This window comes from Vitis vinifera, chromosome 9 (genome assembly GCF_030704535.1).
Source record: "Vitis vinifera cultivar Pinot Noir 40024 chromosome 9, ASM3070453v1".
Lineage (NCBI taxonomy): Eukaryota > Viridiplantae > Streptophyta > Magnoliopsida > Vitales > Vitaceae > Vitis > Vitis vinifera.
In genome coordinates this window covers 15,387,201-15,411,788 of record NC_081813.1, presented here as the reverse complement: position 1 = coordinate 15,411,788, position 24,588 = coordinate 15,387,201, and the positions used below count along the sequence as shown (strand labels likewise).

At 35.7% G+C, this 24,588-nt stretch overlaps 1 pseudogene; it reads right to left on the bottom strand.

The window, feature by feature from the left end:
• Nucleotides 1-22,354, bottom strand: part of LOC100241615 (uncharacterized) — a 49,992-nt pseudogene extending 27,638 nt beyond the window's left edge.
• Between the last annotated feature and the right edge of the window lie 2,234 nt (nt 22,355-24,588).

The following is a 24,588-nucleotide window of genomic DNA, read 5'->3' as shown; positions in this document are numbered from 1 at the left end:
AAAAGGAAAAGTAAATAACTGAAATAACTGTACACTATCTAACACTAACAATTTCCTTTTGTTATACAAGATGTCATCTTCAATGGCATTACAGAAATGCAAATGGATTTCCTTTAGTCAGGGTATAGGGACAGAAAGAGAGATCATCTTATTAGATGAATCCAAGTGTTCAAGACTAAGGAAGTAGGAGGGTTGGGGTTCAAAAGAATATCTTTAAGGAATAAGACCCTCTTAGGAAAGTGCCTTTGAAGGTATCCTAGGGAGAGCAAAGCTCTTAGGCACAGTTATCTTGAGAATCTAAGGAACAAATCCAAATGGTTAGGATGCAAAAATTGTAGTTATGTGGTCACATCATCGCCCTTGGAAGTCCATTGCTCAAGTTTGCTAGGAATTCTACAATCACCTTTTTTTTATAGGTAATGAGACAAAGATCCTTTTTTTATTTTAGAGTTATGGCACAATCTATTCAAACCAACCAAATTGAATTGGGTTCCTCTTAGAAGTATTAGTGACATGTTGACCATTCCCTTTAGTGGTTTAGGAAATACTACTAGAAGCAAAGTTTTATGACAAATCGCTTGTCTTACATTGATTTTGATAGTATGGCGAGAAAGAAATACAAGAATTCTTGAGGATAGGTGGAGAACTTTAGAGATGATATGGGTTTTAGTTTATTTCTATTCATCTTTTTAGGTCTCCACTATTACAGTTTTTAAGGGCATTCACTTCCACATTATTCCATTTGATTGAATTTTGATATATAAATTAAAAGCGTTAAAATAGCAATGTTGAGTTGTTTTGATGTCTATTGGAGTGTAATTCTTTTCCTCTGTTTCTTATTTATTTTTGTAATTTAGGGAAGGATTTCTGATCCTTCTTTTGTAATATCATATTTTTTATGAATTATGGTTTTGTTCCCAATTAAAAATAAAATAAGAACCAAACAAATAAAAATAAATAAATAAACTTGCAAAAAAGGTGATCTTTTATGATTTGATCAAATCCAATCACTTGGAAAACCATAGAAGTAAGGAAATAAACCACCCGCTTTCGTGCATCTGATTGTCAATTCAACCTTGTGCTTAAGAACAAAAGAATATTCATGTAAACAAGAAATTCATTTTTCATGTCAATGATTTAAATTCTTTTAAGAGTTTGGTGCTTCATGATCTGAATATAAAACAAAATCTTTATAAATAAGATAAAATTGCCAATAAAGAAGTGCTTGTACCATCACATAGAATTCCTTGTTATAAATTGAATATTGTAGGCATATGTGAGAATAATTGTATATATTGATTTGAGGAAAAATTGTATATCTATAGGCAGCTATACGATGAGGAAAAAAATGGAAAAAATCCTAAAAATCTGTCCCAAAACTCATGGAAATTTTAATTCTAACTTCATAATTTAAATTGTTATATACAACTATTGACTATCTATTAAGAGGTTCATGCAACTATTGACTATCCTATTGAGAGGTTCAATACTAGCCACTTGAAACTTCATCCATAGGTTTGTGTCATGTGAAAACCTAGTAGACAGATGATTAGCCTTGTGTTTATTCAATGCCCTAGCACCTTACTCTTTGGCAAAGACTTCTTTAATAAATCACCATATATTGTGTGGCTCCTAGTGAGATTCAAAGGATGTTAAAGATCCCATTTCAAGGTTTGGCTATAGTAGAAAGAAGTGTGTCCTATGGTTCAATGCTATATTGACTATTATGTGGATAAAATATACAAGAATAATTGAAAGAACTTTCCTTAATAGTATAACTTCCCAAGATCATTAATGTGATAGGTGTGTTTTATTAAACTCCCTAGGTTCTAACCATGCTTTGAAATATCGATAAATATGGATATATCGGTACTTGGATTTTACGGATATATCGGAAATATCAGAGAAATATCAGTGGATATTTTGACAAAAATATAAGTAAGGCGAAAATTATTCAAAATTCATGGAAATATTTGGAGAAACTCCAAAAATTATCAAATAAATAAAAATACACATGTTAAAGTTATTTTCTAAGTATAATTGACATAGGTGTAGCTAAACAAAAAAATATCAGAAAGCAAGGATATGTCGGTATTAATAATTTATTATTTATTTAATCAAATTATTTTTAATTTATAAAATATTAGAATTTAATTATTATTTTTTTATATTTTCGTATTTTTAGAATAAATTTATATTTTTAATATTTTAAAATAAAAACATTCAAAATTAAATAAAATTAAAAGGATAAATATAAAAAAAAAAATTTAAAGTGAAGTGATAGTAATTTTTTAAAATAGGATTAATGAGATAAATGATGATACATCTAATATTAAAACTATAATTTATTTAATTCAAATGCATTCAATAATGTAAAATAAATGATGATGCATATATAATTTTTTAATATTTATATTTTTTTTATATTTAATGATCATATAAATGATATTAAAATACTTGTTAAGAAATTTATAATGGTGGTTTTTATATATTTATTAATTAATTAAATAAAAATTTTAAATAGAACAATAAGAATTTATTTATTTATTTTTTAATAATAAAATTTAACATATTTATTATCTACATATATTAACAAAGAAGAAGTTGGCCCAACCGCCCAGCAGTAACTAGGCTTGAACCTAAGCCTTTTGGCCTAGGCTTGAATCTTGGCAGTAGCGGCAACAGGGCAAAAATATTTGAAATTTGACTGGTTTGACGCACTAAGCCCACCAACTCCATGTTGACCAAAGTTTGACTTCCCGAAAAATCAGCAAAAAGCCAATAAATGCCGATATTTTGACGAAATTCTAGAAAAATCAATCAAACGACTTTCGATATTGAATATAGTGTCGGCCTCACCCGATAAGCGAAATTTCGCCGATATTTTGGTGAAAAATCGCGACATTTCAAACCATGGTTCTAACAAAGGAGTTTGAAGGCGCTCACAATGAGGAGTATATCGTTGGATTCACTTGTTGTTTGTAATTTTACAAATACAAATGCTGCATTCATTGATATATGGAGGTTTCCTTCCCTAGCATCTTTTAAGCTAAATCTTGCCAACAGTTTGCTAGGGCATCTTGGTCAAACGGGGATTGGCCATATGTTTAAAAACCATTTCAAATGACAATATCTTAGCCCTCTCAAAACCAGCTAGTAGAGACTTGGCTATTGAGGTAAAGATTTGATCTCTTGTAGAGGCCATAAAGGGGGGAAAGGTTTAGGCTTACAATGTTTTTTGGATTGAAGGTAACTCCACTATCATGATCCAAGGACAACAAAGAAAAATGCCTCATTTGGAGATATGCCCATTTAATAAAGGAGACACCACATTATTCTAGAGAATTTCTAGCGGAATATAAAGCAAATAGGAGGTATCATAATTAATACACAAATTTCCTAGCCATGAGAGGGGCATCTACTTCAAAAGTCCTTTAAGGTCATTTAGCATGTGTATAGAGCTACTATACTATGATTACTTATCTTTCAATTTAATGTCATGAAAGAACACATCCTTTCTTTTCCAAGTCCTTACTATTCCAGAATTAATTTTTTGTTGCTTCTTACCAATATATGGAGTGCATTAGTTAGACATTTTAAAATTAAAATATTAGCAAATTTCAAACAAAAGTGTATCTGCATGCAAATTATTTGAAGTGAAAGGCAAACTAAACATCTATCAACTTCAAAAAAGAAATAAATAAATAAATAAATAATTGTTTTATGAAATAAGTACAACAACAAACCTTTTGTTCTGGAGGACCAGTACCCCTTGACTTTTTATTCCACAACACCTGAAGGCCTTTCAAATTCCCATTTTCTTGATCCAAATTATTAGAGTATCTGGAGTTTCCATCACTCAATCGCTGTCCTTTATTCTTCCTAAGAAAGCTCATACCAGAGGGCCTTTGATGTTGAGCAATGGAAGAATGTCGTCTCAAAGCAGACAAGACCTCCTCCGTCGTGCTCCTAATTTCAGATCCAAAAACACAGGAATCCTACTGTTTCAACCACAAGAGGACCTGCAGAACAACAATACAAGGTTAATTAATCATGAAAAAAAATTAAACAAACAGAAACTCCAAATGTAAATAAGCCTTCTAAGGTTTTGGCTTTGTAGGAACTTCAAACTAATACTATGAACAATATGTTCACCTCACGATTTGTTTGTTCATCACTGAGAAGCTCTGTAAATGAACTTGGAGCATATTTATCCACCCAAAGCTGTTCATTGACCACTTGTGTTTCAGGGAGGATTGCATCATTCTGCAATTCAGAACTTGCTTGCAAAGCCTAAGCATGACAACAATATTCACAAGAAACATTATAATGTGTAGAAAATATTTTCTAAAAGGGAAACAACTTCAATGTTCCTACCCCTAAAAATTAATATTGTACATCACATAGCATGATAAAATTTAAGATAATTTCTAACTTTATATATGAATTGAGACAAGGGTTAATTTTTGGATTTCTTTAGTGAAAATTTGGTGGTTCATATGGCCTTTTGCATAAAACTTCATAAGATCTTCTAATAATAAAAGTCATCAGAGAGTCCCAGTTATGCAGCAGAAGCTTCAAAAGGAGTTGTGGCTAGCTTGAGCACAATACTCTCAAACATGTTTCAGACATTTCTCAGATGTGTCCAAAATTTTGAATAATTTTTTCATGGCCTAAATAAATCAAACATTCAGTGGAAAAGTATAAGGTATTTCCTAAATAAAGAAAAATAATATAGTTTGGAAGAGAGACTATTGAAGAGAAGTAATACACTACCAAATTCCCCAAGCTTTTTCTTCCTGGTAATGCAATTGTGAGTTTGGAAATTTAAATAAATTTACTAATATTTGTATTATTATATAAAATATAGAAATAGTATCTTTTTTTCTAATAGTTAAATAAGAATCACAGTAATATATTTTTCATGTATAAGTCCTTCAAAATTTATCATGTCATAAATTGATGTCATATTGGACTTGTGTCTCAAGTCCAAATCCTATTCAAACTTAACCTCTTCCAAGGGTGATGTACTCATGTCTCATGTCCATGTCCATGCTATACAGTATCAAAATTAACCACTTCCAAGGTTCTCAATTACCAAAAGAGCTTCAAGGCCCCAATGGATCATTCTGGTTTTATCAAGTAGCTGCCATCCACTAAATTTTCTTAGGACCCTCATAGGATTCAAATCATAAGATGATGTGTTACCCATATAGACAAAATGGAAGCTTCTATATTGGTAACCTGATTTTGTGAAACAGTGATATGAACAAAAGCAGTTCATGAATCTGATCAGAACAAAAAAAACAAGAATAAATTGATATTCTGCAATAAAGGTGACCAGTTAGGAAAGCTTCGATACTACTTATAGCATATTAATGAATTTTTTATACACAAAACCAAGTGATTTTCTTTAATTCATCAAGTTAAATATCTGTTCAATGAAAGAAAAGAAAAAAGAGCATTGACATCAAACATGAATTATTACAAGTTGTTTTCACAAATAGAACACTAAATAATACCATTGCCCAAAAAAAAAAAAAAAAAACCAAGAAAAAAAATGATATACCTTTGTGAAAGCATCTTGTTCCACTCTTTGCATTAGAACACTAATGGGTTCCAAAATAAGACCTATAAAGTGGATAGATTGGGAAAAGATCAAAGGCCTGGAATCAACTACTTCAAATATTAATTTTGTGCAAAAATAATATCATATACAAATGAATAAGGATGCCTACAGAATCTTGGAATTATACAAAGTGAGCAATGTCACAAGGACTCGATCTGTGAAAAAAATGCCCTTGACTCCCATTCATGGCAGGTAAAGTACCACAGAAATCACTCCATGTAACAGATAAAAGAAAACAGAACTGTAACACATCAAGATCTAGTCAAATTCTTTTGACATTTTGATCGATCAAGTTGGAGGTAGGGTGCTGGCAAGATCACAAAGAGGATCAAAGGATTCTCAGAGTGGATTAAGTTTGGAGCTAAGCATTTATCTTTGTTGCTGCAAGGGGTGAAGTATGTTGTCAGGATGTAAATCTGAATAGCTTCAGAAAGGCCTAGACAGACAGGAGGAAGAAGTTTCAACTTGGAGCTCAGGAGCAATGTAGCTGGCACATTCTCCTCATGTGTTATGTTTGCTCAGTGGAGGCAAAGAGATTTTCCCTTGTGTTCCCAAAAGGAAGGAGAGTATTAAGGGGGTGGGTGGTGCTAGCCAGAAAGTTAAGAGCCCTTGATGTAGAGCTTCCCCTTGGATTTTTTTAGGTACTCAAAGCCAACAATTCCCTTGCTCCAGGTTGTATAGCCAAGAGCATCAAAGAAGGAACACCTTTTAGTAATGCAGTAAAAGATGGTTGGAGGGGTGTGGACAAGGTTGTGTGGTTTCAATTTGGAGGTTTGGATTTTTTCAACAAAATGCAGGCCATAAATCAATGTTTAGTGGGAAAATGGGGTAAGGTATCAAGTGAGACACTATTTCTTCCATCCTGAAAGTCTTGGGTTAAGTATAATTGGAGAATGAGAGTGGATATCCATCTTGCCTTCATCGGTGGCTTTCCTATTTTATTTGAGTTTGGATTTAGTTATGAAGTCAAAAGGCCCTTAGAAAAGAGTGACAATTGATTCGTCCCTAGCAGCGGCAGTGGCAATGGCACCATCTGATTCGGGGTTCGATCCCCGGCAACGGCGCCATTTGATTCGTGCCCAATTGGTGTCTCAGCTGATTCGTGTCTAGCTGGTGCTCCTTGATTGAGGGAGTAATCAACAAAATTTATAACCTATTACACCATTTACTAGGGTAGCAAAGACAAAGCTACTATAGCATAGTGGCTCTAGGATCGTTCACTGGGATGGGTTTTCACTTCACAAATGATATTAATTCAAAGTTGAATTGGTGCCTTTTCATTTCAAGGTTAGCTTTAAAAGAAAATATAAAGATGTTTGAATGAAAAAGGTTTGGTTTTAAACTAACCAAAAATAGTAACTGATTTTACTTACAAAGAAAAATGTTTCTTGGAGTTCAGATCACTAGGCTCAGGTTCCTCATACAAAAAAGAGAGTTCCGGTCACTTGTTTCTTTTCCTCGCATTAGAGAATTAACATATAGTTCCTTCTCCAACCGGTGTTGTACAGATGCTTCCCATTAATGGGTTCAAACACTAAATCCCTCTCACTGATGCACCTTGCAATGGCTCATACCTCTCACCTAGCACTTGCCATTCAAGGTGATCTTTAACCTTGGATTACCCGTCAAAAGCTTGCAAGAGATAACTAATGGATGTCTCCTTGGAGTCCAAAAGCTTACCAAGTGTTGGCTATTCTAGAAAATCCTACCTTCAAGTCACCTCCCAAAGGCTCGCAAGGGGTAAACTAGTGCATCTCCATGGACGGAGATCACTTGCCTTACCAAGTGTTGGCCCAGGTGATTTAAAGGCGTTTTAAGTTAACTAAAAAGATAAAAACCATTAACGGGTCACACTTTCTCTTCATTAAAAACTAAAACAACAAAACTTCCAATTTATGCATGTGGAAACTTACCCGGCTTTCCTCACTCCAAGAGACAAAGAGCCTAGCCTCTCATCCTCTGAGGAAAAATCCTTAGAGAATGTTTGGCTAGCAAGAAAACTAACGAGAAAACAATAATATATAAGAAAAACAGAGCAAGTGCTCTGTTCGTTGATTCTATATATGATATATTTATCTATTTCTCTCCCTCTATTACAGTGGATGCAAGGGAATATATATAGAGACGTTTTTCCAACCTTCCTAACTAAGAAATCTTATGGTTGGTGGATTACAAGGAGAACAATGGAAATTTATACAAAAATATCTGAAGAAAAGATCTAAAAGAGTCGGTGCACAAATATCGGGAAGCATTAAAGACCATTTTGCAGGTGAAAACGAGGTTTGCGAGATTTCGCATATGCACACAAAGGGCTGCGAAATTACTTCGCAGCAAACGGCTGACTTCGCAACGCTGCGAAGTGGTCTTTCAGCTTGTGGTATTCGGCTTCCATCGTGACGGGAAACTTCAGGGGGGAATCCACAGCACTGTACAAAAAGGCTGCGAAATCATCTCGCAACAAAAGGGTGATTTCGCAGCGTTGTGCAAAATTCTTCCTTCAGCTTGGAGTGATCTGTTTGCAATGGCTGTAACTCCTTCGTTTCAACTCCGAATTGCGCACCGTTTGAAGCATTGGATTCTTGACTTCCTAAGATTTGAAATGGTATATAGAATGTAGAAAATGGACTTCGAAAAGTGCTCCAAAAGTGCGAAAGAAGACTGCAGCTGCTGTTCTCTGTTTTCTTCACTCTGTTTTTCCTCTCTCCTTTGTTCTTTCCTTACATACTTTGAACGACTTTGGCAAAGGGCTATGGAGCTCCAAAGCTTGTTCTTCATGAATTTGAGCTTTCCATTGCTTTGCCGTGGATTCCAAATAACTCTCCTCAATCTTGGATTGCTTTGGTGATCAAAAAGCTATCAAAACACCAAAACTTAACACAATTTGATTAGAATTGATTGCAAGGATCCTTAACATGTTAATTGGGTTAAAAGGCAATAAATACTACTCAAAAGTGTTTAAAAGAGTTAATTACAAGCTATCAAATAGCACTTTTTGAGTAGTAATCACTCCCCCCAACCGACATATTGCTAGTCCCTTAGCAATGAAGGAGAGAAAAACTAAGCAAACATAATAATATACATAAAAGAGGTCATGCAAATCACTCCAAAAAATAATTGAGTGGCATGACGGACATCCATGGATCAATAAAGATGTGAAACTCAACCTATAATAAGAGTTGTCAAAGCATTCATTTGATCATAGAGTACAAAGAATGGATATTATGCAAGTTTAAGCATCAAAAGAATTTCCACTCTCAAAAGATCCAAATCAAATTCTTCCACTAAAAGCTAAGTGTTAATGTGATTAGCTTCCGAGTATAGTATGGATAACTATCATTTCCCCCCAACCTAAGTCTTTCTTTAAGCTTAGCAAAATTAACCATCTCTTGATAGGCTAGGAACGCACCTCTTATTCACAATTCTTTTCACTTACTAAACTTAACCAATTCACCCATGTAACAAGCAGAGGATCGGTGACTCCCAACCAATAAAGGCTTAGGGCACCAGGCTTTAAAGGCTTTCACCACCCCTTCGGACCATGCTCAGGTTTCAAGGCAAGTAAAGAAGTTTATTCTATTTTATTTTTTTTATTCTCTTTTTTTTTTTTTTTCTACAAAGACTCATTGGTCTTTATGAGGTGTCCCAACACTATTAAAGAGAGGTTAAAGGTGTCAAATTATGATTTCTCAAGCTTAGAGGGTGAGATAGTTTCACATCTTATAACCGGAATCTAATGTATGTGTGTGCGAATAGCTTAAGGTGGAAGAGGTAAGTTTGCATACAATGGGAGTTTCAAAAATTCATCTACTTTTAGAAGAGCATAATACAAACTCTAAGACTCATGTAATCAAGTTGAAACTCGACTTCTCTCATTTAATTTTGAGAGTTAATCCTTAATATCCATGGAGTTTAAAGCAAAAATTTTAAAATTTAAACAAAAAGTAGCTAATTTAACTAAGTATGATAAAAATTTAAATTAATACTTACTTCCTCATCTCTCCCCCCAACCGAGATGAACATTGTCCTCAATGTTTGAATTGAAAATAAGGAGGAAGGAAGTGGTACCTCATGTGATATGGAGTCTGAGTCATATAGGAGAAACCACATGTTTCAAAAAAAACACAAAAGAGTTAGTGAGTAGAGGAAATAAAAAAAATGCCAAGTTTAAACAAAAAATGATGTCTATGCTAATATAATATGTAAAGACAAAAAGTAAAGAGATGATCAAGTAATGGTAAGGTCATGCGGAGCTGATGTGTCTGTGGTGGCCTCTTGAATGGGTTGGATCAGGACTTTGGCCTCTGTTCTGGTAGTCTCCTTAGGTGGCATAGTCTCCTCAGCTGGAGCTATGGGCTCTGATGGTTTAAGGAGGTCAGAAATGGAGTGAGAGGCTTAGTGTGTGTGATCCCAGGGTGCGCGGGGCTCTCCTCTTCAGATGCATGGTTGTGAGGCTCTGTTGGCATTTTAGCAATTTTCCTTGGCTTTGCAAGGTGTTTTTGCAAACCTTCCTCCATTTCGCAAGTCAATTTTGCAATTTGAAGGCCATTTCGATGCTTGGAGGTGATTTCGCAGCCCTTTCGAAGCTTGGAGATCATTTCATAGCCATTTCGCAGCTCAAAAGTGATTTCGCAGCTGTATCGCAGCTTCAAAATGAGGGGAACTATGCTGCAAATGGCACTCGTGTGCCAAAAAGTGGTTTCGCAGCTGCGAAACACCCTTACAAATGGTGTCTCGGCTGCGAAATTCTCGCTCATCTTTGCGCGCTTGTCTTCAAACGACCATAACTTCTTCGTTTCAACTCCAAATTGTTCACCGTTTGAAGCTCTGGACTTCTGACTTCCCAAGCTTTGAAACAAGATATGGTATGCATAATTTGAGCTCTAGGAAGTGCTTCAAAAATTTGTCCAACAGTAGCAAAATGGGGATGCGACATTTTCGTTCATGGTTTGCACAGTCATCTTCAAACGGCCATAACTTTTCCGTTTCAAATCCAAATCGAGCACCGTTTGAAGCTATAGACTTCTGACTTCCCAAGATTTGAAACGAGATATTGCATGCATAATTTGAACTTCGGGAAGTGATCTAGATGTGTCCAACAATTGCCGAAATGGGGGTACGGCTGTGACATGTCAGCTCATGGTGTGCGCGCTGAAGGATTTTAAGGTGTTGAGGTTTCGCAGCCATTTCACAGCTTCGAAATGAGTGTACGGGGCTTCCAAATGGCACTCGTGTGCCAAAAAGTGGTTTCGCAGCTTCGAAATACCCTGCGAAATGGAGCTTTGGCTGCGAAATTGGAAGTTTTTACGCTTTGGGATTTCGCAGCCGTGTCACAATTGCGAAATGAGGTTCACTGTGCTGCGAAATGGCACTCGTGTGCCAAAAAGTGGCTTCGCAGCTGTGAAATCCTTTGCGAAATGGAGCTTTCCCTGCGAAAATAGGATCTTTCATGCTTTGGTGGTTCGCAGCCGTTTCGCAGTTGCGAAATGGGGACTCCTGTGCTGCGAAGTGGCACTCGTGTGCCAAAAGTGGTTTCGCAGCTGCGAAAATTTTCGCAGAGAGGGGCCTGAGGCTGCGAACTGGTTTCGCAGCAAAGTGCCGATTTCGCAGAGGCTGCGAAATCTCGCAGACCCTTGTTTTTCCCCTGTTTTTGCCCTGTTTTTGACCCGTTTTTGCTCCGAAAGACTTCCTTTCAATTTCTTTGCATTTTCTCCTAATTTTGATCATCCAAAAACCTATATTACATCAAAACAAATTAGAATTAAAGCATTAAAATCAAAATTAAAGCATTTAAATCAAAATTAAAGCATTTGAAATCAAAATTAAAGCATGTAAAAAAAAAAACAAAACAAAAAGATATGGACTAGCTAGTCTTTAGAAAGACTAAGTCCATCAAAAAATTTGCTCTTGATTTAGCTTGCCCGAATCCCATATGAAGTTTGGATCCTTCACTTGAGACTTGGTTTGTATGACTTTCCCATACAAAGCTTGGAGAAAAGGTGGAGGCATGTGTTTCTTCATCAATTCCTTGATGACTATCCTCTGTGGTTCTCTTCGTACATTAACCTCATAGCCATCTTTCTCTATGCTTTTCCCCTTTTTCTTTCCTTTGATTTCCTCCCTCTTTTCTTTCTCTGTTTCACTCTCTACCTTATGCTCTAGCTTGCATGTGGGCAGATCAACCTCTTTACCACTCAAAGTGATAACCGTTTTAACTTCCTTCACCATTGAAGATTCTTCCTCTTGAGCCTCCACTACATGGATGCCCTTGGAATTTTGATAAGGTTGAGAAGGAGAGTTTTCTTTCTCTTGCATTGTGTTGAGATTTGTGAGCCTTGAAATTGAGTATTGGATATTATCAAACTTTTGGGATATATCATTTTGCATTCCATCCATCCTTTTGTTCAAAGTACTCTCCACTCTGTCAATTCTTTGATTGAGTTGAGCATTGATGGCTTTCTGAGCTCCAACAAAGTCTCCCACGAACTTGCTAAGATTCACCATAGCTTGTTCAAGGCTTGAGGCTTGCGGAAATGCTTGAACATGTTGCTTGTACTGAGGTGGCTGTGGTTTCCAAGAGAATTTTGGATGGTCCGTCCAATTGGAATTGTAGGTGTTGCAATCACCAAACATTTCCCTCTCGGCTGGAATGGTAGGACACTCATCCACCAAGTGCTCATATGATCGACAAATGGAACAAGCCATAGGTAGCAATGGTGTTAGAGAGATGGCTTGCACTTCTTGCATTTGGTTCATTTCTAGCTCTTCCAATCTCCTTTCCATAGCTGCAATCTTTGCCTTCATGTTCATACCATCATTCAAAATATACATCTCACCCTTAGCTTTAGGTTGAGACGTCATTCTTCCCTTATCTCTAGCATTTGGTTCACCCCATTCTCTTGAGACTTCAGCCACATAACTCATGAAGTTCATGGCTTCCTCTGCTATGGTATTCAATATGGCATGCACAACTTAGCAATTTGTGAATTAAAAATAGAGAAAACAAAGGAAAATAAAAGAAAAACAATCCAAAGAAAGAAAATTAAGGTAAACTAAAAACTAAATAAAAGGTATACTAAAATATGAACAATAAAGAAATAAAAAGAGTTAGTAAAAGGAAAAGAAAAGTCACCAAACTTGTGATGAAGATCACAAGTACTCTGAAAAGGTGATATCACTATAAAGTGGCACCATCCCCGGCAACGGCGCCATTTGATTCGTCCCTAGCAGCGGCAGTGGCAATGGCACCATCTGATTCGGGGTTCGATCCCCGGCAACGGCGCCATTTGATTCGTGCCCAATTGGTGTCTCAGCTGATTCGTGTCCAGCTGGTGCTCCTTGATTGAGGGAGTAATCAACAAAATTTATAACCTATTACACCATTTACTAGGGTAGCAAAGACAAAGCTACTATAGCATAGTGGCTCTAGGATCGTTCACTGGGATGGGTTTTCACTTCACAAATGATATTAATTCAAAGTTGAATTGGTGCCTTTTCATTTCAAGGTTAGCTTTAAAAGAAAACATAAAGATGTTTGAATGAAAAAGGTTTGGTTTTAAACTAACCAAAAATAGTAACTGATTTTACTTACAAAGAAAAATGTTTCTTGGAGTTCAGATCACTAGGCTCAGGTTCCTCATACAAAAAAGAGAGTTCCGGTCACTTGTTTCTTTTCCTCGCATTAGAGAATTAACATATAGTTCCTTCTCCAACCGGTGTTGTACAGATGCTTCCCATTAATGGGTTCAAACACTAAATCCCTCTCACTGATGCACCTTGCAATGGCTCATACCTCTCACCTAGCACTTGCCATTCAAGGTGATCTTTAACCTTGGATTACCCGTCAAAAGCTCGCAAGAGATAACTAATGGATGTCTCCTTGAAGTCCAAAAGCTTACCAAGTGTTGGCTATTCTAGAAAATCCTACCTTCAAGTCACCTCCCAAAGGCTCGCAAGGGGTAAACTAGTGCATCTCCATGGACGGAGATCACTTGCCTTACCAAGTGTTGGCCTAGGTGATTTAAAGGCGTTTTAAGTTAACTAAAAAGATAAAAACCATTAACGGGTCACACTTTCTCTTCATTAAAAACTAAAACAACAAAACTTCCAATTTATGCATGTGGAAACTTACCCGGCTTTCCTCACTCCAAGAGACAAAGAGCCTAGCCTCTCATCCTCTGAGGAAAAATCCTTAGAGAATGTTTGGCTAGCAAGAAAACTAACGAGAAAACAAGAATATATAAGAAAAACAGAGCAAGTGCTCTGTTCGTTGATTCTATATATGATATATTTATCTATTTCTCTCCCTCTATTACAGTGGATGCAAGGGAATATATATAGAGACGTTTTTCCAACCTTCCTAACTAAGAAATCTTATGGTTGGTGGATTACAAGGAGAACAATGGAAATTTATACAAAAATATCTGAAGAAAAGATCTAAAAGAGTCGGTGCACAAATATCGGGAAGCATTAAGGACCATTTCGCAGGTGAAAACGAGGTCTGCGAGATTTCGCATATGCACACAAAGGGCTGCGAAATTACTTCGCAGCAAACGGCTGACTTCGCAACGCTGCGAAGTGGTCTTTCAGCTTGTGGTATTCGGCTTCCATCGTGACGGGAAACTTCAAGGGGGAATCCACAGCACTGTACAAAAAGGCTGTGAAATCATCTCGCAACAAAAGGGTGATTTCGCAGCGTTGTGCAAAATTCTTCCTTCAGCTTGGAGTGATCTTCTTGCAATGGCTGTAACTCCTTCGTATCAACTCCGAATCGTGCACCGTTTAAAGCATTGGATTCTTGACTTCCTAAGCTTTGAAATGGTATATAGAATGTAGAAAATGGACTTCGGTAAGTGCTCTAAAAGTGCGAAAGAAGACTGCAGCTGCTGTCCTCTGTTTTCTTCACTCTGTTTTTCCTCTCTCCTTTGTTCTTTCCTTGCATACTTTGAACGACTTTGACAAAGGGCTATGGAGCTCCAAAGCTTGTTCTTCATGAATTTGAGCTTTCCATTGCTTTTCCATGGATTCCAAATAACTCTCCTCAATCTTGGATTGCTTTGGTGATCAAAAAGCTATCAAAACACCAAAACTTAACACAATTTGATTAGAATTGATTGCAAGGGTCCTTAACATGTTAATTGGGTTAAAAGGCAATAACTACTACTCAAAAGTGTTTAAAAGAGTTAATTACAAGCTATCAAATAGCACTTTTTGAGTAGTAATCAACAATGTTCAAGAGGAAGAGGCTATTGTAAAAAAAAAAAAGGTTCTAAAGGTTGGCTAACTTAGGGAAGGAGATAAGGTGGCTGAATCTTAGGTGATGATTATGGGTCTTCCTTTGTTTTTGTGGCACAGAGGCTTTTTTAAGCAATTAGGTGAAGCTTGTGGAGGCTTCATAGTTGTAGATGAAGACACTGCAATGCGCTGAAATTTATAGTGGGAGAGGTAGTAGTAAAAACAAATGGAAGGAAGGTCCCAAGAAGTTTGCAAGTTATGGTAGGAAAGCTTTACTTCGCCATTCAACTGTGGTGGGAGATTCCACCATGGATGTTGATGGTGAAGCCGCTCAAGCTTAGGTAGGGGCTGGAGGTTGGAGAGGACTTGGATAGTGCTTTACACATCGCAGCGAGACTAGGGTTGGTGGACCATATGCAAACAAACATGGGGATGTTTGCATGTCACCCCATGAAATGAAGGGGGTTGCATTAGGTATAGGCGTGGATGGAGGCTTAGGCACTACGGATGCGTATTGTGTTTCTTTTAAAGGGGAAGGTCTAGGCCTAATGGAGATGATTGGCCCTTTAGCATTACGAGAGCCTTATGCAATCTCTCATCAGGCTAAAACCATGAGCTCTAGCAATCGTGAGGGTTTCGAAGGTTCATTACTCTCTGACATGATTGTGAGTGTCAAGGATGATCTCAAACCCACGGTTGAGAAGAGATTTCTAGTTAAGGTTGTGTTTTTGACTCCTATGGATGTAATCCTAGTGAAGGAGGCCTCCTACTTCCCAAGTAAGCTTCCTTACTCCATACTCTATTAGGGGACGGGGCATTCTCTCCTTTTTCAATCTCAAATGGCAATCTTCCAATGGAAAAGACAATAGGGAGTATGGTTCACTGGGATAACCCTCTTAATGGGTCTTTTCCAAAGGCTGAAAATTTAATGGTTGGAACTTTCTGCTTTATTCTGAAAAATGGAATGATGGTGGAGATGTTAGCAAGCACTATGAGAGGTGGTTGTAGTGATCAAGAAGAAGGATTCATTGAGGAGCCTTCCTCATTATGTGATTCCCCTCCATGTAGAGCGAGCCAAATCTTCAACTGCTCCACGGATACCTTCAAAAATTAGCAACTTTCAACATATTTGAGGGAATGTCAATTGAGGATCTTAAGGAAGAAAATAATGGCTTCTTAAAAGGGTTGGAGAACAGAAAGAGGAGCAAAGAGTTAAGTCGAGTAATAAAAAAGAATTTGGCACTTGGATCCAGATTTAAGAGGAGACTTCGCAAAGTGGAGTGCTCCATTAACCATAATTCAGCTTAAAGAAAAGGGAGGAGGAATAGAAGCTATTTAGAGATATGCAAAGTTTAGTGAAGAAGATTTGAATCCTTTTGTCCTCTTTGCATCTTGAGAAGGAAATCCAAAGCCTCGAGTGATCAGTCAATTATAATAGTGTTTCAACCACAGTAAAAGGAAAGGGGAGAGGGGTGCGGAGTTAGTGGCAGGGGTCTCTGTTGACCACTAGTGGTTCGACTAGGGGTTCTTTGTTCATTCTAGGTAAGGTTTTTTATGTTTTTCTCTTTGTTCGACTAGGGGTTCTTTGTTCATTCTAGGTAAGGTTTTTTATGTTTTTCTCTTTTTTGGTTTTTCGCTAAGGGGTTTCCAGCCCTTGTTGGAGCTAGGTGTTGGTGGGACGGTGGGTTTTAATCTTTCTCTCTTCTTTTATCACTTGCCTATGGGTCATATTTGTATACTCCGTGTGTGCTTTGTTGCACCTTTTTGCAAGCGTTTTTAATATATTTTGCTTATTTACCTATCAAAAAGAAAATATTTGAATCCTTTTGTGAAAGATTTGAAAGTCATATTAATGATATAGAAAAGCGGAAAGTAGCAAAGGCTTTGATCACATTGTAGAGGGTAAACCTAGTTCATCTAGAAGAGACCAAGGTGTAATAAATGTCGAGTTAATTGGTGAGGAATTTAGGAGTACATAGAATATAAATTGGGGTAATGTTGATTCGACTCATGGTAGCTTAGCTTTAAAGGCGTATCAACAAAATTTATACCTTGAATACTATTACTAAAGTAGCCAAGCTACTATAGCATAGTGGTTCTAGGATCGTTCACTGGGAAGGATTTTCGCAAACACAAGTGATATTCAAGTTAGGAAAATAGGTGATTTTCTTGTGGATGTTAGCTTTAAAAGAAGATGTAAATGTTTTAGAAAGATTTAAACTAATCTAAGCTAACATTAAAGACTAAAATGAAAGGGTGTAAAAACAAGTTTCTCAAAGATAGGATAGCTATGCTCTGGCTCTTATGCAAATTGGAAATCTCAGGATAGGCTCCTCGCGTTGGGGTTGCAACTATGGTGATGCTTGCTTCCCGAACCGGTATGGATTTAGCAAATCACGTTTTAATCCTTTAAAATGGCAAAACAGATGGTAGTGAATTTCATCAATGGTTATTCACCTTAGACTTCCTTTGAATGGCTCGTAAGAGATAACTAATGGTCTAAAGCCAAAAGCTTACCAAATATTGGCAACTCAAAGTCATTCCAGGTGATAAACTCACCTTTCAATGGCCATTGAAATTGGTTCTAACGGATTAATACAAAACTTGGAATTGAAAACCTCACCTTCCAATAGCTCGTAGGAGATAACTAATGGATAGAAATCCAAAAGCTTATCAAGTATTGGCCGTTGGAAGTTGTCCAAAGGAAATAAAAACCAAACTTTGCATTAATGAACCTTTAATGAAAAACGACTACCTTACCTTCCGGGTGTGAGAAATTTCCATGGGATTGCATCCAAGTCATCACATAACATCCATACTTTGAGAAACTAAAAGTTTTAGCCAATCATCCTCTGAGAAAAAGCCCTTAGAGGCTGTTTGGCTACCAAGAAAATAAAATAGTGAAGAGAAAAGAGAAAACGAGAGAGTGTAAAACGTAATATGTATTATATATTCCAAGAGGTGATTTCCACCCCTTATATAGTCTTTACAAAAGCAAAAGCTTGTGATTGGCTTGTTACAAGGAGAAGAAAGGAAATTACATCAAAAAATACAAAAGAAAATTTCTAAAGTGGAGTCGGCAAAAACAGAGCAAAATTCGCACCACGCATGGGGTGTGCGAAATTTTCGCACACCTGAGGGGGGTGTGCGAGTTTCGCACACCATTCGCACACCTGGAGCAGTTGTCTTCCAAAGGCCATATCTTCCTCATTTCAGCTCCAAATCGTACACGGTTTGAAGCGTTAGATTCTTGACTTCCTGAGCTTTGAAATGGTATATAGCATGTAGAAAATGGACTTCGGGAATTGCTCCAAAAGTGCCAAAGAAGACTGCAGCTGCTGTCCTCTATTTTCCTCTTTGCTTCTTTTTGCTTCTCTTTGCTTTTCTCCTTTTGTTGGCTTGCTTTGGTGTAGCTAAAAGCTTGCTTTAACTTGTCCAAGTAGCTCCTCCATCATTTGGCATGCTTGAATTGATTCATAAGCTGATATAAACATGTAAACTTGCCACAAAATGGTTAAAACCAATTACTAAGGACCTTAATGAATTAATTGGGTTAAATGAATATGATTACTACTCAAAGGTGCTTAAAACCATTATAATTAGGTCTACAAAATAGCACTTTTTGGTAGTAATCAAATGTGGAGGCCAGAGGGCAAGTAGGGGGTATTTTAGTTTTTTTGGGACAATAAGGTCATGAAGCTTCTGGAGGTAGAAATGGGGTGCCTTCTCTTTCATGTTGGTTTAAGAACTGCAAGGATAATTTTATTTAGATGCTTTTAGGAGTGTATAGGTCAATTCATAATGGAGAGAGAGAGAGAGAGAGAGAGGATCTATGGTCAAAATTGGGAGATATTAGAGCATTGTGGAGCAACCCTTGTTGCATTGGAAGGGATCTTAATGTTTGTCAAATTCCTAGGGGAAAGAAGAAATTTGAAGATCATAGATGAGCTTCAATTGAGGGATCATCCCCTTGCGGCGGGTCCTTTTACTTAGTGTGGTGATCTAAATATTCAATCCTTTTTTAGACTAGATAGCTACCTTGATTCAAAAGAGTGGGAAAGTCACTTCAATTGTTTGACCCAAAGTGTGTTGCCTAAACTTGTTTTTGATCCTGCTCCTATTTTATTGATGAAAGAGAGATGAGGAAGGGCAAAATGCCTTTTGGGTTTGAAAATATGAAGCTAAATGTAGAAGGTTTTAAAGACCTAGTTAGAAATTGGTGGGAAGGCTACAATGTTAATGGCTCTTATAGCCACATTTTAGCTAGCAAACTAAAGGCTTTGAAGCAGGATCCACAAGTCTAGAATAGAGAGGTGGTAGGGAATTTGTCTACTAATAAAGTTGCAACTCTCAACAAGATTGGTTTCGGGGATGCAAAAACAAAGGAGACCGCCCTTTCAATGGAGGAAAGTGAGGTTAAGAGGGGATAATGGAGGAGTTCAGAATGTAGGTAGTAATACAATAGATCTCCTAGAGTAGAAACCACGAGAATTATGGCTAAAAGAAAGAGAAAAAAAATTCTAAAGTTCTTCCACAAAATGTCAAATTCCCATAGAAGGACTTATTTGGTTACAATTAAAGTGAACTTTAAGTGGGAGGAGAGCTTCAAAGAAGGCCTTATTTGATGAATTAGTTGATAGTCCATATGGAGAAAAAAGGTGAAGGCTTAGGCATCAAAAATTTGTCTATTCTAAACAAGGCCTTCCTTGGAAAATGGTGTTAGAGATTGCAACTAAGAATAATCCCTTTGGAAGCAAGTCATTATAGGGAAGAGTGGGGAGGAAGAGGACGGATGGTGCTCGAGAGCATCGAAGGAAAGGATATGGGGTGGAGTTGTGGAAGGCTATTAAGAGCAAGTGAGAGGAGTTTCATAATAAGATTGGGTATAGGGTGGGAAACGGTAGGAGGGTAAAATTTTGGAAGGATAGATGGTACAACAATGATTCCCTAGAAGAGGCTTTTCCTAAGTTGTTCTCTATGGTCCCTGCTAAAGATGTACAATTGACTAATTTGTGGGAGTTGAGTAGGTAGAGAGGTTGTTGGAATCCCTTGTTTACAAGACAAAACATCGACTAAGAGTGAGGAGAGGTGTAGGTGTGTAGGTTTTTTAAGAGATTGCAAGGGCAAATAATTAGAAGGGATGTAGAGGATATCATAATTTAGTTGGATATCAAAGAGTGGCAAATTTATAGTTAAATCGCTTTATTCTTAAGAAATCATAGAATGGAGGCATTTCCATCTGGCATTATATGGACCATGGGTTCCAATGATAGTTGACTTTTTTGTTTGGAAGCTTTATGGGGAACATTCTAACTTCTAATCAACTCAAAAGGAGGGGTTCACAGTTGTCGGGTAAGTGTTATTTGTGTAAAGTAAAGGAAGAAACGATGGACCATATCCTCCTTCATTGTTCCAAAGCAGTCATGCTTTGGCAATTAATTTATGCTCTATTAGGTGTTCAGTAAGTGGTGATCTCCTTAGTTCGAGATGTCCTTCTAAGCTAGCACATACCCTTTGTAGGAAAACAGCGTGGAGAGCAGCTCCTTTATTTTGATTTTTGGAGTAGAGAAATAAGAGAGCTTTCGAGAACACTAAAAATGCAGATCGAGCAATTAAACAACTATTTATGTACAATTTTTTAGAATAGGTTAGGGTACACACAAGAGACAGCTCTTTGTCAATGATCAACGCTATCGATAGTTGAACTCTAAGAGTCTGAGTAAGGCAAGGGTGTTGTTTTTTGTGTTTCCCTCTACCATGTTTCACCTTTAGCGCTTGAATACACCATGTATACTTTTGTGTGCCCTTTTGATAACCACTTTTAATACAATTGATCCTTACCTATCAAAAAGACCATGCCAAATTGTTGCAAATTTCTTTCATTTAGAACATCTGATAACTTGGTACCTTCTTTCCAAAAGAATAAACATAAAAGAAATCCAAAAACAGTATTCATTCTATCATGTCCCTAAATTGTCTTGCATTCAAAGGAACAACACTCACAACCATAACGTTGGAATGCTAGTTAGTGAATTCAAGACATGTGTCAAGGCAAATCTCAAGAAACATTCATAACACCATAAACCTAATTTGCAAGAGTCATGTGGGGCATAGCTTAATACACAAGGATCACTTCATGACTGACTGCAGATCTGACATAATTTTCAGAAATAAGTCTCTCACAACATAATAAAAATATCAAAATCATACTAAACTCAATTCAGTGAAACTTTAGTCCTAACAATTAGGGGTGTTAGGTAAATCCTATTTTGCCACTTGCCCCTACTTGAGGTAATATCCTCCCTTTAAAATCATGTGACCTTCTCAAAATTCCAGTTTGTCAACCCTTGAAGCCAAAATTCCAGTTTGTTAACACTTGAAGCTGGAACTTGGTTGTCTGGACAAATGTGATGAAACTATTTTGATACACTTCAGGTCAGGCTATAACCTAAACTTCCAAACAAAATAAGAAATATGATTATTTGGTTTGCTAGTGACTAATATACTTTGGCTGGAGGTTCCTCGATAAAAATCTAATCAAAAATCAGAGTTCAAGCTAATATTTCACAAAAATAATAAAAAGAAGAACAATGATGAAATTCTTCAACAAATTAATATGATAGGGCAAATGCAGTTCCCTCTTTATATCATCAACATCCAAGCAATTATGGCAGTGATTCCACAATTGAACTTCATTTGGTTGCCAAGAAGATGAGGAAAAAGAAAAGGAAAAAGAAAAGGAAAATAAAAAGGTAAAAACTCAAAACACCACTTTCAACTAAACAATTGCCGCATTGAACTAAGTGGAGCTCTGGTGATTATGTTGTTTTTCAGGATCCAGACATAGCAAAATTTAAAGACATGTTTGGTTCTGTTACCAGAAAACGGTTTTCAAAAACCAAAATTGTGTTGTGGTCAGTTGATAAATACGCCCTAGAATTCATAGATTGCATTTACTATTCTTTTCCTCCATTCTCTCGGTAACCAAACAGCTACCACAAAACTAGACTCACCCTTGGTGCGTCCCTCTAAATCAAGTTTCTTCAACCTCCCGTCGCTCCCAGTCGCGCTAATCTTCAAGTAAACCCTGTCGCCACCTGGTCCAGTCACCGGAATACAATCACCGTCAATCTCTGACGCGTATCGCGAAACGATTCTCTCCTCATCAACAACCATAGGCTCCAAATCACCGTCACTGTCCTGCGGCAGCGAGTATCGCAGCCAATCTTCCTCAGCTCCGGTCTCAGACAGATCAGCTTTGCTACGCTTTCCAGAATCGGGGGCATCTAGTCCGTCGGATAGGGGGCGTTTCTGGCTATTGACTTGAGGTTGTGAAAGTGGTGAAGGAGGTTCAGGGAGCTGTTCTTCTTCTTCTTCAGGGTAGGGTTCTGGGGGTTCTTGGTCTTCGTAGTCTTCGAGGTCTTGGTGGAGGTGAGAATTGGCTTCCAGCCATTCGAGCTCTTCTGGGAGGGGAATGTACATGTTGGCGTCCATTGATGGGTGAAGGTGGGCAGGAGAATGGTTGCAGAGAAGTGATTGAGATTCTGGCACTCGTTTGGCGGGAAAGTGAAGAGAATAGCGACAAAGCCGGGTTAAGGTGGTATTGGTGGTACTTAAGGGAAGGAGAAAAAATAAATGTTTAAAGAGAAATAATTTTCTTGCATTTGATTTTATTATGAAAAAATAGGGGAAGAAAATCTAGTATAATTAAAATTATTATTAGTTAATATATTTCAAAAATATTTAATCTTTATAAAAAAATAAAAATAAATATCTTAGTGACTTTAAAATTATTCTAGCATTTTCTGTTTTTCTATTTTTTTTCTCCTCCATTTTTCTCTATCATTTTTTTGATAATCAAAGATAGTCTATAAGGGTATTTAATAAATTAATCTAATCACTCCATAACTTAATTTAAATTCATTAATTAGATATATTTAATAAAATAATTTAATATTATAAATGAATTTTAAGTAATAAGTCAAAAAAATTAACTTATTTTTAATCTTTAATTTTTTTTTTTAATCATTTAATAATATATGGTAATGGTATATTTTACAAGTATAGTTCTACATCTACTACATATCTTTTATAATAAATGTTCATAGTTATCTCATATATTTATCATACTGTAAATAGATGTTTAACAAATAAAGTTATTATTTAAGCTTAATAAAAATAAATACAAGTTAAAATTAATGAAGATAAATATTAATTAAAATCAGTGAAGATAAATATTAGTTAAAATTAATAAGAATAAATATATTAATTAGATGATTTATAATAAAATTTAAATTAACTTTATTAAACAACCTTAAATCTTAAAGTTTAAAATAAATAATAAGTTTTAAATAATAGTTTAAGAATAATTTAATTTAAAGTCAACTTAACTTATCAAGTAATAAGTATTAAATTTTACAAAACACCCTTTAAGTGGTAAAAATTTTAATACCAAAATTATAGGTGCTCAATTTTATAAATAAAAAGTGTTTTGTATTATTTTAATTCAAACTAGGAAATTTAATTTGAATATTCGATAATAGAAATAATGAAAGTTTGTTTTATTCTTTACAAATTTAAGGGATATTTGGTAAACTTAATACTTATTACTTAATGACTTAAGTTGACTTTAAGTTAAATCATACTTCAGTCATTGATTTAAAACTTATTACTTTAAGTATCAAGGTTGTTTAATAAAATTAATTTAAAATTTATTATAAATCATCAAATTGATATATTTATTCTCATAAATTATTATTTGGGTAAAGGAGATCAAATAACAATGGAGGTCATGGAGTAGCAAAAGAGATTATGAGAAATTATGACAAATGATGGTAAAAAAGTAAAATAAATATGTAAATTTAAAAATGAGTTAATTGTTTTTACTTATTACTTAAAGTTGTTTTGTTGAATTTCTTTTTCAATGATGTACTTTTTTTTTTATACTTATCAACAAGATAAAAAAAAATTGATTTTAGAACAGAATAGGCACATCATGGAGGTCATGGAGTAGCAAAAGAGATTATGAAAAATTATGACAAATGATGATAAAAAAAGTAAACTAAAGATGTAAATTTAAAAATGAGTTAATTGTTTTTACTTATTACCTAAAATTGTTTTTTACTTTAAGTTATTTTACCAAATATACTTAATTTACTTAACAACTTAAATTAAGTCATTAAGTCACTTTGTGTTATTAAATTGGTTTACTAAACACACATTTAATTTCATACTTATCATATGCTATTCATAAATTTTTAAACATTGTGCATAATATTTCATGGAAATAAAATTATATTGTTTAAGTGAAATGGATAAATTTTTATCAATAATACAATTTTACATATTATGGTTAAAATTAATATATATAATTAATGATTATATTTTAGCCATCATTTATTTGGAAATACTATAGATTTATTAGTAAATTTTTCATGAAGAAAATAATTGGTATGAAACACTCATGCAGCACTTCATTTTCACTTTAAAATTTTAGCTATAAGAATAAAATTAAGTAAAAAGAGTTTTTATTTATAGTTTAAATTATATTTTATGGACCCCACATTTCGGCTCATGCGCTTCTACTAGATGGCGAGCTCGATTTTTATTTTGAAAATGATTTTATTTATTAGAAAATGACTTGGAGTCACCACTTATTTTTGTTTTATTTTTAAAGGGTAAACAAAATAAGAAAGAAAACTCTAAGTGTGACTCCTTATTTTGGAAAA